Source organism: Schistocerca gregaria, chromosome 8 (assembly GCF_023897955.1).
Source record: "Schistocerca gregaria isolate iqSchGreg1 chromosome 8, iqSchGreg1.2, whole genome shotgun sequence".
NCBI classification, from domain to species: Eukaryota; Metazoa; Arthropoda; class Insecta; order Orthoptera; family Acrididae; genus Schistocerca; species Schistocerca gregaria.
In genome coordinates this window covers 488,242,284-488,262,091 of record NC_064927.1, presented here as the reverse complement: position 1 = coordinate 488,262,091, position 19,808 = coordinate 488,242,284, and positions in this window count along the sequence as shown.

Genomic DNA, 19,808 nt, shown 5'->3' with positions numbered 1-19,808 from the left:
TGAGCAACTCTTCAAAATATTCCCTCCATCTGCCCAAAGCATCCACAGGCTTCACCAGCAGTTTTCCTGACCTGTCAGAAATACTTTTCATTTCCTTCTTACCTCCCTTTCGAAGACTGCTAATTACACTCGAGAATGGTTTTCCAGCAGCTTGACGCATAGTCTCCAACCTGTTTCCAAAGTCTTCTCAAGCTTTCTTCTCGGATGCTGTAATTATCCGTTTCGCTTTGTTTCTTTCTTCAATTAACTTTCTCTATCTACCTGAGTTCTAGTATGTAGTCATTTTTTATATGCCTTCTTTTTCCTTTTACAGGCTGCCTTGATTGTGTCATTGCACCAAGCTGTTTTCTTCATCCTACCTTTACACACCACTGTTCCAAGACATTCTTTGGCCACTTCTTTCTTAACAAGAAATTAAATATTACTTCAGTTCGACACACCCTACAATGTAGTGTACTTTTGCTGTCATTAAAGTAGGCGTTCCACGAGTCATCCCTGCAATACGACTCTTGTCTCAGCAGTGAACTACAAATTCCTTCCAACGCCTTCGTATCACATTTCGGGTCTCGACAAGAATGTGCAGCTCACTGCAGGAGTATTTCAAAGTTATCAGCAGGAGTCAGTTTAGAGATTGAAAGCTCTGTAACGTAGCAAATTATTATGAGTTGCCATTTGCATTGACAGCGCAGCTTGACGCGGTGCCTGGAGGAGGGCACATTTTGCGTCTCTAGCTTTCACAGCTGACACTGGCTACGGGGTGGATGCAGTACGTTGCACATACTCTCTGTGAATCTGTAGAAGTACTGTTCACTAATGATCGATCTTTTTCATACTTAATGTATCAAAATCTATGAATGACGCTACCATACTGTTAAAATTTCAAATAGTATTGGTTAAAAACAGTCTTGGTTGCAGTTTTATTTTTTTATTTTTCAACGACGCGTTTCGCCTTATTTAGGCGTCTTCAGGTTTCTTTCTAGAAAAGATAACCTGAAGATGCCTAAATAAGGCGAAACGCGCCGTCGAAAAACAAAAAAACTAAAATTGCAACCAAGAATGTTTTTAACCAATACTGTTAAACCCTGGTTGCTCTATGCCACATATGGATTGGAAGAAAATTTCAAATCACTAACGTCAATACTTTCGAAGATATAAATTTTTACTAAAACACTTAATAACCGTGCTGGCATTGTGCATCCGAGTTAGGATCCGTCTAATGTAGCAACTGCAACTACAACCAAAAAGTTAGGTTCATATAATTTAATTTTCTGGAATTTTCTTTAGTTTCATCATCACAGATCTCCGACCTAATTAAAGGTACTTTGAAAAGTTATTATTTCATCGTGTTTTGGTTGTGTGTCGTTTGGAGGGACAGACATTGAATGGAGGACATACGTAAAGCGAGAAAGTGACATTTAAAAAAAAATTGTAGATGTTTGCCTGAGAAAGTTGTGTAATAGGGGAATTTGTGACGAATGTCCGAGTTAGCTTGATTGGGTAAAAGGCAGCCAGAAGGGGCATTGAATATAAAATTTATTAGCAACTAATTTTGTAGAAATGAATCTTATTTTTTTCATTAATGTTTATTAAGTTTCGTATTTACGATATTTCTACTCTAAATTACTTTTGGTAATCTAATTGGCTCACATTAGAAATAACGCGAGTAAAGGACTGCTTGAGGTGATCTGATTGAATGCTTAACATACTAGCCAATAGGAATTCAGCATTTTCCGGTCGATTTTAGTAGGGCTTCTGCCTCAGATCTGCGAGTCTATATAGTCGCTTGGGAGCCATCTTTTGGTAAAACATATGTTAAGGAGTTTTGATAAGATTTGTGCCACAATGAAGAAATTCGCTCATTTGTTCGGTTCTACTATCGTTGACGAAAAGCGATTAAAGTATTCAGTATTATATGACAGTCTGAGTTTTGTGAGTGAGTTATTTTAGGAGAAATTGGCGAGTGAACATTTCATGTCGTTCATAAACTCCGCGCGACGTGTTTGGAGCAGATTACAAGGCATTACGGCTAGCACTTCTTTGCAAGAGGCCTACTGAACGACTGAATCTGTAAACTCGCAAGTCCTCAGTGACTGATTCGGACGTTGAAAATATCGGGTTGGGCTAAATATCTTCTGGTTGCATTCTGGCGTGAACTTGTAACCGAGATAGTGAGTAACGTTGCATAGTTGATGTCGGGTATTAAATACTGACTTGATGGCCATTTTCTGTGTTTTAAGGACTGTAAACCAACTTAAAGGCAATTTTAGACAATTTTTCAAACGAGTAGTGTAAGAATCCCGAACACTCAATAGTTTAACAAACTTTCATCTACCACCCATTGACTGGAGCTATGTGGCCTTTGCGTGGTAGGTATTTAGTCGAACTGGCCTCAACGCTGCTTTTGTCGGTTAAACCAGTACCTACCAACGCAGAGTGAAGGGGAAGACAACCTGAAGCCTATCCAGGTACGTGGACAGACTGTTCAAAGGGTAGTGAGAGACCAACCCGGTCCCTGCAGCTCGCCTACTATCTGTTGTCATTAATCTCAGTACAAAAGTAATATCGTGTAGTGGAGAGTGTTGTAACTGGAGTATAGCGCACTTCGGAAAGCATGACGTGTTTTAGTCGGAACATCAGGCCAGTGGCTGACTGCTTACTAGAAACTACCACAACCAGTTTTCGGCCCTTTCGCCTTTCCGCTGTTGTGAGACATGAGGTTGTGTTTTCTGCAGCTTTTGTAAATACACGGTGTTTAAAAAAGAATGACTTGATTTCAGATCTCCGAATTTATTGATGAAACGTATCCACCAGCAACAGCACGACCAACATCTAGACGATAGCTAAATTCGTCACAAACTGTACACAGTGTATCTGCTTTTACAGAAGTTGTGACCGCTGTTATTCTAGTTTTCAAATCTTCTTTGTGACGAGATAAAGGAGAGACGAAGGTAAAGGGGAGACGAACACACTTTCCTTCATATATCCTCACAAAGTTGAACGGAATGGACAGTGAATTGAAAGGAGGATATAAGATGAACATCAACAAAAGCAAAACGAGGATAATGGAATGCAGTCAAATTAAATCGGGTGATGCTGGCGGAATTAGATTAGGAAATGAGACACTTAAAGTAGTAAAGGAGTTTTGCTATTTAGGGAGTAAAATAACTGATGATGGTCGAAGTAGAGAGGATATAAAATGTAGACTGGCAATGGCAAGAAAATCGTTTCTGAAGAAGAGAAATTTGTTAACATCGAGTATAGATTTAAGTGTCAGGAAGTCGTTTCTGAAAGTATTTGTATGGAGCGTAGCCATGTATGGAAGTGAAACATGGACGATAACTACACTCCTGGAAATTGAAATAAGAACACCGTGAATTCATTGTCCCAGGAAGGGGTAACTTTATTGACACATTCCTGGGGTCAGATACATCACATGATCACACTGACAGAACCACAGGCACATAGACACAGGCAACAGAGCATGCACAATGTCGGCACTAGTACAGTGTATATCCACCTTTCGCAGCAATGCAGGCTGCTATTCTCCCATGGAGACGATCGTAGAGATGCTGGATGTAGTCCTGTGGAACGGCTTGCCATGCCATTTCCACCTGGCGCCTCAGTTGGACCAGCGTTCGTGCTGGAGGTGCAGACCGAGCGAGACGACGCTTCATCCAGTCCCAAACATGCTCAATGGGGGACAGATCCGGAGATCTTGCTGGCCAGGGTAGTTGACTTACACCTTCTAGAGCACGTTGGGTGGCACGGGATACATGCGGACGTGCATTGTCCTGTTGGAACAGCAAGTTCCCTTGCCGGTCTAGGAATGGTAGAACGATGGGTTCGATGACGGTTTGGATGTACCGTGCACTATTCAGTGTCCCCTCGACGATCACCAGAGGTGTACGGCCAGTGTAGGAGATCGCTCCCCACACCATGATGCCGGGTGTTGGCCCTGTGTGCCTCGGCCGTATGCAGTCCTGATTGTGGCGCTCACCTGCACGGCGCCAAACACGCCTACGACCATCATTGGCACCAAGGCAGAAGCGACTCTCATCGCTGAAGACGACACGTCTCCATTCGTCGCTCCATTCACGCCTGTCTCGACACCACTGGAGGCGGGCTGCACGATGTTGGGGCGTGAGCGGAAGACGGCCTAACGGTGTGCGGGACCGTAGCCCAGCTTCATGGAGACGGTTGCGAATGGTCCTCGCCGATACCCCAGGAGCAACAGTGTCCCTAATTTGCCGGGAAGTGGCGGTGCGGTCCCCTACGGCACTGCGTACGATCCTACGGTCTTGGCGTGTATCCGTGCGTCGCTGCGGTCCGGTCCCAGGTCGACGGGCACGTGCATCTTCCGCCGACCACTGGCGACAACATCGATGTACTGTGGAGACCTCACGCCCCACGTGTTGAGCAATTCGGCGGTACCTCCACCCGGCCTCCCGCATGCCCACTATACGCCCTCGCTCAAAGTCCGTCAACTGCACATACGGTTCACGTCCACGCTGTCGCGGCATGCTACCAGTGTTAAAGACTGCGATGGAGCTCCGTATGCCACGGCAAACTGGCTGACACTGACGGCGGCAGAGCACAAATGCTGCGCAGCTAGCGCCATTCGACGGCCAACACCGCGGTTCCTGGTGCGTCCGCTGTGCCGTGCGTGTGATCATTGCTTGTACAGCCCTCTCGCAGTGTCCGGAGCAAGTATGGTGGGTCTGACACACCGGTGTCAATGTGTTCTTTTTTCCATTTCCAGGAGTGTAGTTTGGACAAGAAGAGAATAGAAGCTTTCGAAATGTGGTGTTACAGAAGAATGCTGAAGATTAGATGGGTAGATCACATAACTAATGAGGAGGTATTGAACAGAGTTGGGCAGAAGAGGAGTTTGTGGCACAACTTGACAAAAAGAAGAGACCGGTTGGTTGGACATGTTCTGAGGCATCAAGGGATCACAACTTTAGCATTGGAGGGCAGCGTGGAGGATAAAAATCGTAGAGGGAGACCAAGAGATGAATACACAAAGCAGATTCAGAAGGATGTAGGTTGCAGTAAGTACTGGGAGATGAAGAAGCTTGCACAGGATAGAGTAGCATGGAGAGCTGCATCAAACCAGTCTCAGGACTGAAGACCACAACAACAACAACATCCTCACAAAAAACAACGTAGGATCATGTCTGGCGATCTTGGAAACTAAGGATGCAGTGCAGTGTCGTGGGGTTACGTGCGCCCGATCCATCACCGAGGCAGAGTGTCATTGAGAAACTGACGTACGCTGTTGTGCTAGTGAGGTGGGTCTCCAGCCCGTTGAAAAATGAAGTCATCGAAGTCCTTCTGAAGTTGTGGAAAAAGCCAATTCTGTTGCATCTGAAGATATTTCAGTTCAGTCACTGCGTTTTCCTTAAAAAAAAAAAAAAAAAAAAAAAAAAAAAAAAAAAAAAAAAAAAAACTAGGGACCGTTCACTTTTTCGCGAAAAATGGCACAAAAAATATTCACTTAAGGTGAATCTCTATCGTGCTCAATAATGCCATGATGGTCGCAGCAAGATCAATGCCAAAACGCCGACGAAAATCAAGCTGGAATGAAATTACTGACTCACTCTTTTCAAACTGTAGCACACAAAACGGCTTCTTTTGAGCGGACGCCATCTTATTTCAAACCGACTGTAAATTGAGAAGACGTATTGACTGACATCCAACGGCGATTTTCTGGGACTCTAGGCCACATCCATTCAAACAACATGTACTTCCATGCCACCACGTGCAATGTTTCTAATATTACCGTCTTCCTGAAAAACGCTGTATTACGTCTTCTATTAGGAAGATATCGTTAATTCTTCAGTTTGAGAGTATTATGGGGAGTAAAATTCTGTGTGTCTTTAGAAGTACAAGGCTATTCGTTTATCAAGGTCCAGTCGATCGTGAAATGGAAACAACAGCGAAAATCCGATGAAGCTTTGCACAGATGCGTTGGGCAGTGTCTGTTGTACGATCATCGACTACGTCACATTCCTCGTTTCAGTTCTGAGCATACACGGAGTAGGTAAACATGCCTAGAAAATAATGTCTCTCGTCTAGTTTGAGTACCTGTGCGAGATTTCCCCTAATTTCCTGCAGCCCACGTAACGTAAAACTGCTACACGTTTCCTTCTTCGTGAATATACTTGGCCCCACAAACCAGGGGCAATAACACGCCCCTGCAGCGATTTTCGATGGGAAGTGTTTGGCCACCCACCACAGAGACCGGACTTGGTTCCCCCTGAGAGTCATCTCTGCTGACATGAATCTCTGCTATGAAGACAACATTCTGGTACAGACAACGAACTGCAGACCAGCTTAGAGAATTGGCCAAAAGCACGGGCGTCTTCCTTCGATGACGAGGGTAATGGAAAACTGGTACAACGCTACGACAAATGTCTAAGTCTGAGCGGTGACTATGCACACAATTAGTTGGAAGGTGTAGCTAACTGTTTGCAAATAAACACATTTTCACTGTGTTTTCCATTTCGCGACCGATCGGACCTTGATAAATGAATAGCCATCGCATGTGCATAACGTGTGGACAGTTAAGCCGTACTTCGTCAGTCGTACAGCGTCTTGTACTTTGAAATGAAAGAACGTCTTGTACCAGGGAAAACGTAGTAGTTTCAGATGAAGTTTCTTTAAAAGTCTTATCAATTTTCCCTGTTTCGAAAATGTGTGTTACTTGTAGTTTCTAGTAGCTTCCATTATAAAATGTTTTTAACTGGTAACTAGTTTTCGAAAGTATGTCTTCTTAATTTGATCTCACATATTGTTCATTGGTGTGTATCAGTGTAATAATGTAATAAATAGTTTATATAACACAAATTGACAAGGTTTTCTCGATTTCAACGCCTTATAAATTCGTATAGAATATTTGTTTCTAGGTACATGCCTACGCTGTATCTCGGAACAGTTTTTCACATTTGGGAAAGTTTTCCAGAATAATTTTACTTGTAAAAAAAGACTGCAGCGTATATAAATAGAACGCCGTCATTTCGAAATGGAATAAGAAAATAAACTTACAGCGCTGGCTATAGGCGAAAGTTTGAAAAGTGTGAGCCGGCCGGTGTGGCCGAGCGGTTCTAGGCGCTTCAGTCTGGAATCGCGCGACCGCTACGATCGCCGGTTCGAATCCTGCCTCGGGCATGGACGAGTGTGATGTCCTTAGGATAGTTAGGTTTAAGTACTTCTAAGTTCTAGGGGACTGATGACCTCAGATATTAAGTCCCATAGTGCTCAGAACCAATTGGAAAAGTGTTCCTAGATACCACAATCTCCCGTAAAAAGACCTGATAATGTTCCCCTTTTTTACAATATAAATATTGACCTCTGAATATATAACAACGCGGTCGGATCTCTGTAAAGGAAATATTAGTAGTAAGTTTGCTTTCAAAGCGCGCAACAGAATATGTGAAAGGAGCCTTTAACACATGTTAAAGTGAAACAAAGTTATAACCAAAATTATTGAATCATTCTAACAGAACCTATAAGTGTGAGAGCGTCCAGCGCAGCAGTAGACTGCTCCTTGTACTACCTGCACCTTTTAGTAAGAATCATGAATCTCAAAAGATCTGTCGATATGCTTAGGACTGCAGCACTTGTCTCGAGATTCCTTGCAGCTCAAACTTAGCTTATACTGGCCCAAAGTTGCGTGCAAAGAAGGAAGGTATTCTACCTGCTGAAAGCAGTTTCTCATATTAATTCCGAGGAAGACAAATTATTTTCAGAGACTTGTGGTAGCATCAGCTCTAAATGTAGGTGAAGGATAAATAAGTTCATACAAATCGAACATAAATGTTACAAAGTTTATAAATATTTATGAGAGGGAAAATGATAAAAGGTATACGTGAAATAATTCACATTATTTATTCAAGAAATAACTAATAAAATTCACAAATAAGAAATGAAAACGTGCTCCACCGAATCGACTGGTAATGCAATATCGCGTATTCTGAAAGAAAAAAAAGAAACCGCATCTATTCTCAAAGCACTGCAATATTTTAACATTTTGTACGTGGTTGCAGCAGCAACCGTACGTTGAAACCTTCGTAAGGAAATAATAAGCAGCCAATAAGTTGAAAAAAGGAGTGTTTATTTAATCCCCTTTTCGACTATAAACGCTGCTTCTTCAGAAGACGGTCTTATTGTGTTGTACGGTATTACACTATCTCACTGATTACGTAATCTGTGTTTACTACAATAATCTTTTCTTGATGGTAACTTACTGTTTATTGCCATTTCGTTAATTTTACACACTTCCGTAACTAAATATGATCGAGTTTTTAATGTTATAAATTTAATTTTGATGTTTTAAACATGTTTAGCATAATAACGTTCATTCGATACAACTCCTCATGCATGTTACTAGTGCCCTCTCTCGCACGGAGCTCAAGAGTTGGAGCGCTTAGAACCGCTCGGCCACCGCGGGCGGCCTGAGCTGTTCGTTGGTGAGGTATTACTCAATGAGGTCCACTATGTTGCGCATGTTTTTAATATTATGTATGTGAAATGTATACACATACTTACCGCTGTTGATCTTTTTATGTTGTCACTAATCTCCTTCTGAAGAAAACGTCTTTCCAAACATTGAAACATGGTCAACGGATTTAAATAAATCTTCCATTTCGCTACTGATTGGATGCTATTACGTCTTCACTGCAATATTATTAAGTGAGTGGAGAAGTAGCGTGAAACGCGACCTCTATCCGTGGACGAGTTTACGAAAAACCGATACTTGTACCATACACAAAGCCTCGACCAAAATAAAGAGATATAATCTACATACACTGAAGACACATTTGCAAAGATAATAGATGGTAACATAGTATTACGCAAGTGCAGCACTAGCAGGCAAAACTCTCACCATCAACTCTGTGTATTGCAAAGTAGAAAAGCCCATCTTAGCAATGCACAAGACGCTGCGTATGAATTTGACACATGGAGCAAGATAGCTCCCGCAGTTGCTGACCACGTGGAAAAAGCAGCACGGGCAAGCACGAATGTCCAGCGTCAGAAACAGGGAACCAGGAAAAAGAAGTGTGTTTCTCCTCGTCCACATCACCCTTGTGAATTCGAATGACAACCGCTTTGCCAATCTCATTGGCCAGCAACATTCTGCCGTCAAAGTACACTATGCAGACGTTTTTCAAAATACAACAAAAAATGTGGCTGCCCTAGCAGACCTAAACAGTGAAGAGATAATAACATCACAATGGAGGCTTTCACGACCGGTATTTGCGATATTGCCAGGTCGTGGACCAAGGCATAGTTGTCTGCTTAACGTTTCGACTTACATTGCTGGAGACTTTATCTGAGGCTTCACCTACTCAAAGGGTGTTACAGACTCAAAACAAGCTCAGCAACCCGAACTGTTTACACGTAACCACGTAACGGTCCTATTCGCTTCGGTACGTAGATGATACTTTCGTTATATGGCGTCATGAAGAAAAAAACTGTCTGAATTTCTGAATTTTCTGAACAGTATTAACTCCAACACAAAGTTAGTTATGGAAGGAGAGAAAGGCGGTAATTTCATTTTTGGATGTACAGGCAATTAGAAAACACGGTGCTCACTTACAAGGATAAATACCTACACAAAAATTAAAATCACCTTTCAAAGCAGAAAAGAGGAGTGACCAAAGCATTAGTAGAACGGACTACAAGAATTTGTGAACGCGGTACTTAGAGGAAGAGCTCTATAATTGAAGACCGACATTCAGATGAAACGGTCACTCTGACAAGGTGGTAGATAGGACGCTACATCCTAAAGATTCTACAGAGTTTTTAGTGAGAAACGTGCGACTAAAGTGAAAGCTTTCCTTTCATTTTTAAAATCCATCACAGATCGCATCAGCAAAGTACTCAGAAAACGAGGTGTCGATACGATGTTTAAACCAACAAGAAAGTGCTCGAATATTTAGACACCCCAAAGGACCTACGTACGCTTTCGATTCACTTTAATGTGACCACCTGCCAAAAGCCTGAATAACCGCCTTTTACCGCGCAGACCGCCGAGAGAGGTGCAGAAATGGAGTCAGTGAGATCCTGGGAAGTACTGCCAGGGTTACAGAGCCAGGCTGACTCCACTGCCGTGGCCGGCTGCGCTAGGATTGTCGGTTTAGGATCCATGGCGCGGACAGCCCTAGCGAGGTGGTTCAACAGATTCTCGATTGGATTTTAAATCCGGTAAGTTTGGTGGCCAGGACAGTACGGCGAACTCATCCCGATGCTCTCCGAACCACGCTCGTACACTACAAGCTGTGTGATTCGTTGCGTTGTCCTGCTGGTAGATGCCATAGTGCCCAGGAAAAACGAACTGCATGCAAGGTGTAAGTAGGCTGTTTAGGTTCTCATATTGGTAACGCCACATTGCGCTCTGTATGAAAAATCACTGGCTGTACTGTGCGCAGTCTGTGGCTAGTTTGCATTGTTGTCTGCCATTGTAGAATTGGGCAGCTGGATGTGAACAGCGCGTAGTGTTGCGCAGTTGGAGGTGAGCCGCCAACAGTGGTGGATGTGGGGAGAGAGATGGCGGAGTTTTGAAATTTGTAAGAATGGATGTCATGAACTGATATACATATTATGACTATTGCTGCTCAGACATTGAGCAAAAACACTGCTATTTTACTGTGATGAACGATCAGGACTGTCTTTATGGACTGTGAGAAAATTTTAGCTTTTGACCAACATTGTATCGATAAGTGAGTGCATTTCATTTCTTGGTTATTGTGATTATGAAAAACTTTTTCAAATCTGTATTGGCCACGTCCCAAAACAATTTGTAAAATTTTTTTGTGGTGAGCGTGGGGGCTATGTAAGTAGGCTGTTTAGGTTTTCTTATTGGTAACGCCACATTGCGCTATGTAAGAAAAATCACTGGCTGTGCTGTGCGCAGTCTGTGTGTAGTTTGCATTGTTGTCTGCCATTGTAGAGTTGGGCAGCTGGATGTGAACAGTGCGTAGCGTTGCGCAGTTGCAGGTGAGCTGGCAGCAGTGGTGGATGTGGGGAGAGAGATGGCGGAGTTTTGAAATTTGTAAGAATGGATGTCATGAACTGATATATATATTATGGCTATTAAGGTAAATACATTGTTTGTTCTCTATTAAAATCTTTCATTTGCTAACTATACCTATCAGTAGTTAGTGCCTTCCGTAGTTTGAATCTTTTAGTTAGCTGGCAGTAGTGGTGCTCGCTGTATTGCAGTAGTCTGAGTAACAAAGATTTTTGTGAGGTAAGTGATTTGTGAAACGTCTAGGTTACTTTAGTCAGGGCCATTCTTTTGTAGGGATTATTGAAAGTCAGACTGCATTGCGCTAAAAATATTGTGTGTCAGTTTAAGCACAGTCATGTATAATTTTTCTAAGGGGACGTTTCAAAGGGTGCATATGGTGCCAGCGCCGGAACAAGGATTTTTGCCGGTGGGGTCAAGCTTAAGTTTTCCGTCCCTTCTTTCAACCCTCCGCCCCCCCCCCCCCCCCACCCAAACCCTACAAAAATCAAAAGCTTTGTGTCACTAATGTAACTAATATGTTTGGAAATAAACATCACTATCTCATAAGTCATGATAGTATGCCGTGTTCGCATCAGCCATCTCCTCATAATTATGCTGTACAGATGGAGGTGATACTTTAATTTTAACTGCTGACGACTCCTTTGGCACGATTGTTTTATGCACCTTCACTGCGGGATGTGATGTTAGTGTATTTTTGCTTCTGCTGGAGGTATATTTAGATATACCGAAACCGTGGTCAAGAATTTCAATAAATCTTTATCGTGCAACTGTTTGGCTGTTAACCGTGAATAAATGTAGACTGCTTGGTTGGGTGATATGGCGGAGACGAAACAGCGATGTCATCGGTCAGATTAGGGAATGCTGGGGAAGGAAATCGGCCGTACCCTTTCAAAGGACCCACCTCGGCGTTTGCCTGAAGCCATTTAGGGAAATCACGGAAAACCTAAATCAGGATGGCCGGACGCGGGATTGGACCGTCGTTCTCCCGAATGCGAGTCCAGTGTGCTAGCCACTGCGGCACCTCGCTTGGTAAAATGGAGATTTGGAAGGATTACAAACAAACAATCAAATGAACGAACGCATTTATTTATATGCAGGGTGGCAATTATTGAACTACGTGAGATAAAACCGTCATAACGTCTAAATAGTTTGTGTTAGGATGTCCAAACTGCACGGCTGACCGCGGGGTGTGATGGGAATTAGTAGGCGCGTGTATGGTTTGGTTTAGCGACGAAGGCCACGTTCATTTGGATGAGCGCGTTCGCGGGGACTGAGAATCCGCATTTCGCAATCGAAATGTCTCTTCACCTTGGACGGATGAATGTGTGGTGTGTAATGCCCAGTCACGGAATAATCGGTGCCACATTCCTTGATGGCACGGCGACTACCGGACGGTACGTGAAGGTTCTGGGAGATGATTTTAACCCCATTATCGAAAGTGACTGATTTCAGCAACATGTGCTTCACGTAAGACGGAGCTCGATCCCCATCGAAGCAGCAAAGTGTTTGATGTCATGGACGAGCAGTCTGGGGACCGCACTGTGGCTCTGTCGTACCCAGAGGCTACTGATATGGGCCTCGATCGGTCGCCATTTCCTCCGAATCTGAATACATGCGGCTCCTTTTCGTGTGGCTGTATTAAAGACTAGGTGTACAGAAATAAACTATTGCTGAGCTGAAAACAGCCATTCAGGACGTCATCGAAAGCATCGATGTTCCGACACTTCAGCGCGACATGCAGAATTTCGCTATTCGTCTGCGCCACATCATCGCCAGTGATGACAGGCATATATAACATGTCATAACCTAAATCTGAATATCTGTAGTGAAATTACATGTTGAATGAAGTGTGTCCCGCCGTAGTCTATAAGTACACTACTGGCCACCGACATAGTTTGTAAGTACACTACTGGCCATTAAAATTGCTACACCACGAAGATGACGTACCACAGACGCGAAATTTAACCGACAGGAAGAAGATGCTGTGATACGCAAATGATTAGCTTTTCAGAGCATTCGCACAAGGTTGGTGCCGGTGGCGACACCTACAACGTGCTGACATGACGAAAGTTTCCAACCGATTTCTCATACACAAACAGCAGTTGACCGGCGTTGCCTGGTGAAACGTTGTTGTGATGCCTCGTGTAAGGAGGAGAAATGCGTGCCATCACGTTTCCGACTTTGATAAAGGTCGGATTGTACCCTATCGCGATTGCGGTTTATCGTATCGCGACATTGCTGCTCGCGTTGGTCGAGATCCATTGACTGTTAGCAGAATATGAAATCGGTGGGTTCAGGAGGGTAATACGGAATGCCGTGCTGGATTCCAACGGCCTCGTATCACTAGCAATAGAGATGCGAGGCATCTTATCCGCATGACTGTAACGGATCATGCAGCCACGCCTCGATCCCTGAGTCAACAGATAGCGACATTTGTAAGACAATAAACATCTGCACAAACAGTTCGACGACGGTTGGAGGAGCATGGACTATCAGCCCGGAGACAATGGCTGCGGTTACCCTTGACGCTGCGTCACAGGCAGGAGCGCCTGCGATGGTGTACTCATCGACGAACCTGGGTGCACGAATGGCAAAACGTCATTTTTTCGGAGGAATCCAGGTTCTGGTTACAGTATCACGATGGTCGCATCCGTGTTTGGCAACATCGCTGTGAACGCACATTGGAAGCGTTTATTCGTCATCGCCATACTGTCGTATCACCCGGCGTGATGGTATGGGGTGCCATTTGTTACACGTCGCGGTCACCACTTAATCGCATTGACGGCACTTTGAACAGTGGACGTTACATTTCAGATGTGTTACGACCCGTGGCTCTACACTTCATTCGATCCCTGCGAAAACCTAAATTTCAGCAGGATAATGCGCGTCCGCATGTTGGTCCTGTACGGGCTTTTCTGGATACAGAAAATGTTCGACTGCTGCCCTGGCCAGCACATTCTCCAGATGTCTCGCCAACTGAAAAAGTCTGGTCAATGATGACTGAGCAATTGGCTCGTCACAATACGCCAGTCACTACTCTTGATGAACTGTGGTATCGTGTTGAAGCTGCATGGGCAGCTGTACCTATACGCGCCATTCAAGCTCTGTTTGACTCAATGCCCAGGTGTATCAAGGCCGTTACTACGGCCAGAGGTGGTTGTTCTGGGTACTGATTTCTCAGGATCTATGCACCCAAATTGCGTGAAAATGTAATCAGACGTCAGTTCTAGTTTAATATATTTGTACAATGAATACCCGTTTATCATCTGCATTTCTTCTTGGTGTAGCAATTTTAATGGCCAGTAGTGTACTATACGTTTTGTTTTGATATAGTTTAGTAATGGTCATCCTGTATGTTGATATGTGATCGCTGTAGAGGGTGAGCAGAGGGAACTAGCTGAGTTGGGGGCCGGACAGAGCGGCGAGCACGAGCGTGGCTGTCTGCGACTGACGGCGGTCACCAAGGGAGGACGCTGCGAGCTGACCAGTACGGCACCGCTGGCCACTGACACGCAGGTGGTGGCGAGGCGGGCAGCGCAGGACGGCAGTTGTATCCGTTTGTTGCTACTGGACTGCCCTACATCACTGTGCGTGGAGTGGCAAGGCATCAGCGAGGACAGAGGAACGTGCAGCTGATGTTCAACTACGTGCTAGGACAGAACGCCACGTGAATCTGCGGAATCGGGAGATTTAATAACCAGTGGCACGACGTTTTTGCCATGTGATTGTGCTCGGGAACGCAGTTAGTGTACTGCAGTTCTATTCAGTACATGTAGAATCTGAATGTGAAACAAGTACGATTCTTGCCCTACTGTATCTGGCGATTGGTAATTTGCTAAACTATGTTCAGTTTTGCTGTCTTGTTCATATGACGTCAGAGAGAGATGGAGTAAAGAGAGGGAGGAGGGGGAGGGGCAGACAGGGAGTGAAGTTGTCTCACGTTTGGAGGAACAGACCACTCAAATGCGAGGGTAGTGCTTAAGAAGAAAACTGCTTTTAATTACCAGGGGTAAGTTGAATGCTGAGGGCACATTTTATTTGGTTTTTAAATGAGTATATACACTTGTTAATAAAGAGATAAAGTTTTTTTAAAAAAATGGTTCAAATGGCTCTGAGCACTATGGCACTTAACTTCTGTGGTCATCAGTCCCTTAGAACTTAGAATTACTTAAACCTAACTAACATAAGGACATCACACACATCCATGCCCGAGGCAGGATTCGAACCTGCAACCGTAGCAGTCGCGCAGTTTGAGAATATAGCGGCTAGAATCGCTCGGCCACCCCGGCCGGCAAAATTTTTTTTTTCCTGCCTTATTGTAAAAGTGGAGTGTTTAGAGCGTAGCTTCTCAAAGCTCAGTGTGATTTGTAGAAGGCTAGTAAGACAGTTAACAACATCAAAGCCTGTATTTTTTGAAGTTGTGGTTCTTATTAACTAGTGTTCAACATAAAATTGAAATTAGAGAATTTACTTGTATAGACTATATTTTCAAAAATTAATCGTTTTGGCAAAAATTTAAGTAATGCGATAGAACATGGTACAGTTGTGCTGCAATGTCTGATTCTTGTTTAGGCTAATGATGTCAAATAAATGTTTTTAAAAGTCTCTCTTGACATCCATCTAATACGTTCCACTTCCTTAAATCAGTAATTTCTACCGAAATCGTGAAAATGATGTATGTAAAACGTTGTCACTAACTAAATAAATATGAAAGAAGGAATTTACAAGAAACCACAAGAACGCTGTTTAAGTTTTTGGACTCTACAATAAATCCCACTGACTGAAGAAAGTACGTAGAGCTGCGTTTACCTCTTCGGACAGTTGAGCGTTACAGTAATGCACAATAAACTCCAACGACATCACTGTCAAGACACTTATGGTGCAACGTTTGCAAAGAATTACAGAAAGGTCTGAAAACATATATTTGATCTCTTCGTACATAATGAATAAAGACTGCAGTAATGGAATTCAGGTTACTGGAGAAAATTTAAAACTTTATAGACAATCGTTCTCCCGCACATACCGAACGAGGTGGCGCAGTGGTTAGCACACTGGACTCGCAATCGGGAGGACGTCGGTTCAATCCCGTCTCCAACCATCCTGATTTAGGTTTTCCGTGATTGTCATAAATCGTTTCAGGCAAATGCCGGGATGGTTCCTTTGAAAAGGCACGGCCGATTTCCTTCCCAATTCTTCCCTAACCCGAACTTGCGCTCCGTCTCTAATGACGTCGTTGTCGACGGGACGTTAAACACTACTCACCCCCCTCCCGCACATAATGCGTTAATGCAATAGAGAAACATGTGGTACCACAAAATGCGCTAATGGAATCGGGAAGTGGATGGAGCTAACAATCCATTTAGCTCCACGCAGAGGCATGAGAAGTATTAGGGGGTAAGTAGATAATGCTGAGAATGCAGCGCTTAAATTCAGGAGTGGTTTAATAAAGTGAAATGCCTTTCAGTTTCGGAGCTGGTTGCTACGACCATAAAAGAGTTTTGGCTGTAACAGTCATGAATGTCAATTTACATTAAGACACTGCAAACCACTATGACAGGCTCGGAAAAGGGACATTTTACTGTTCCATGTGTTAAGGTTTATTTCCGTTCCACTCACGGCTGGAGCGTGTGAGAAGTTATTGCCTGTACGCTTTTACGCGAGGCGTTATTACTCCCCTCTGTCCTGACGCTCTATAGAAGCAGTGTGCAGCAGGCGAATGACACTCGTAGAATCTTCCTGGGAAGCCTTTTATAGCATATGTTATTTCTTCGTGGAATATTGGGTGTCTTTCTTCGAGAGTCTGCCAGTTGTCTCAGAATTCTTGTAACTATAGCGAGGCACAGACGCCTGTCGTCATTCATATCGTCTTTCTTCGTATACGTGACATGCCTAGTATTACCTGAATCTCGGACGGATCCCGCATGCTTGAGTGGCATGACATTTTGTAAGGGACCTGATTCGTAGACAGCTTCTCTGTTGCCTATCGAGAATCGAAACCTGCCATTTAGTGAAATCTCACTTTTGCGGATCACATCGTTTCACATGTCTACACGTCGTTATTGCTAAATACTTATGTGGCGCGATTGGTCCCCGCTGTGTGTCATCGATAGTACAGTCGAAGTGCAGAACGTTTTATGTTTTCTTTTAAGCGTCCAGCGTTTTACACAGCCATTATTTAGGCACGAAGTGGATGATTGTTACGACCGTGTCCACCGCATAACGCTGCCTGACAGATTACCGTATTATATGCGAAAATAGTTCGCCGCTCGTGGTTTCGCGGTAGCGTTCTTGCTTCCTGAGTACGGGGTCCCGGGTTCGATACCCGGCAGGGTCAGGATTTTCACCTGCCACGAGTGACTGAGTGTTCACGTGTCGTCTTCATTATCATCATTCATACCCGTCACGGTCGGAGGAAGGCAACGGCAAACCACCTCCATTAGGGCCTTGCCCAGTACGGCGGTGCGGGTCTCTCGTATTTTTCCCCTACGCTCTGTCAAGAAGCATGGGACTTCATTTCCATTTCATTTGCACGCGAAAATATGCGATTCCAACTAGTACTGTAAGTAGGCTGTATGAAAATCACTGACTGTGCTGTGTGCAGTCTGTGGCTGGTTTGCATTGTTGGAATATTCGCTATTGTAGTGTTGGGCAGTTGCATATGAACAGTGCATAGCGTTGCGTAGTTGGAAGTGAGCCGCCAGCAGTGGTGGATGTGGGGAGAGAGGTGGCGGAGTTTTGAGAGCGGATGATCTGGACGTGTGTCCATCAGAGACAGTAAATTTGTAAGACTGGATGTCACGAACATGACTTTGGACACTATTAAGGTAAATACATTGTTTGTTCTTTATCAAAATCTTTCATTTGCTGACTATACCTTTCGGTAGTTAGTGCCTTCAGTAGTTAGAATCTTCTATTTAGCTGGCAGTATTGGCGCTCGCTGTATTGCAGTAGTTCGAGTAACGAAGATTTTTGTGAAGTGATTCATGAAAGGTATAGGTTATTGTTAGTCAGGGCCATTCTTTTGTAAGGATTATTGAAAGTCAGATTGCGTTGCCCTAAAAATATTTTGTGTCAGTTTAGTGTTGATCAGAACAGGTAAAAAGCGAAATGTCTGAGTACGTTCTGTTCTGATCAGCTGTTTGAAAATCAAATAATGTGAGGGGTTTATCATTCATAAATTTTTCTAAGGTACGTTTCAGTACTACGTCGATGCTATACTTCTTGAACGGTAATGCTACTATCACGCTATTCTAAACCACAGCCAGCATTACGTCTGTGCCCGTGGAACAATTTTCGTACAGTAGAATACTGTACTGCCTGCTATCTGCCTAAAAGTTCTCAGTCCAGTGACAAATCTAATAAAATGTTTCATGCAGACGCAATTTCCGTAGCGGAGGCCTTTGTGGTTCTGTATAGAAAACTTTTCAATGTCTACAAAACAATGAATCTTCTCGATTGGCTCTATTCAACGCAGTAACGATATACCAGTAAACCGTTCTCCGCCGGCCGCTGTGGTATAGCGGTCCTAGGCGCTTCAGTCTGGAACCGAGCGACCGCTACGGTCGCAAGTTTAAATCCTGCCTCGGGAATGGATGTGTGTGCTGTCCTTAGGTTAGTTAGGTTTACCACCGAGCCTTTAAAGAATCGATCTCCTCATATAAAAACTCATATCTTTAGCACTGTGTGTGATGCAATCATATAACTTTTTGGTACGTTTAGCGATATGGATGCATACTGTCTGCAAAATGTGCTGTGACTAGAATTAATAATAAACAAGCAATAAAATATCATAAACGATCCGTTGTTTTACTGGTGAACAGGGAAAATGTAGTAAACGATAAACTTCACTCACATTCAAAGATCATTGCGGAAAACTAAAAGCATCTGCCCAGAACAACATCATAACGTAAACTTACTGGCACCGCCTGGGGTTCACAGTAGACATGCCCCGTGTCTCTTTCCTGCTACAATACTTCTCTGCAGTAGAATGCGCAGCATCAGTTTGGCGAAACTCAGCACACGCAAAAGAGGTGGATTTAGTGTTGAATGGAAGTGAACTGGCTGCCTGGCACCAAATGTCAACAAAATTTATCAAATTACTAACTTACCGTCTCCTGATGTCCGCAGAAGAACAGCCACAGAAATTGAGAAAAAGAGCAGGAAATCGACCCCAGACATCCCTTGTCCGGAAATGAACCACAAAGCCGTAGACTGAGATCAAAAAGGAGCTTCATGCACACAACATAAGCAATTCCATCGGCAGAGCTACGGCGAAATACATTAAACGAAAGGGTTGGAGAGAACGTCAAAGAGGAATCTACTGCGACCTTTCAACTGTTGTAGGTAACATGGAAGGCACTAAACCGATTCAGTACAGGATTGTTACGGTGCACGACAAAGCTTAGGAAGTGGGGCTTAATGAATTAGACAAGTTCTGTGAGTATGGTGTCCTGCAGGAAATCTCCTGGTGTGTAGAAACCGGACCCATCCTTGCACCACAGAATACCTACATGCAGCAAGTGATAAGACCACCAACACAGCGGAATTCTGCTTACGTTCCACCTAATAGAAAACCAGTAGCTCCTTGAAGAATTTTGCTATTATTTTGTATTACTAAATTGTATTTTTGTTTATTATTATTTCCGATTATTCCCTTTTAAGAGAGCGATTGAACTTGAGTAGTCATGATTTCTTCTTCTCTCTTCGTTCTTCCCAAATTCTCTTCATACGTTCACTGTGTCCTCTCTTGCGTCCCTCTCCGTGTGTTCCTGTT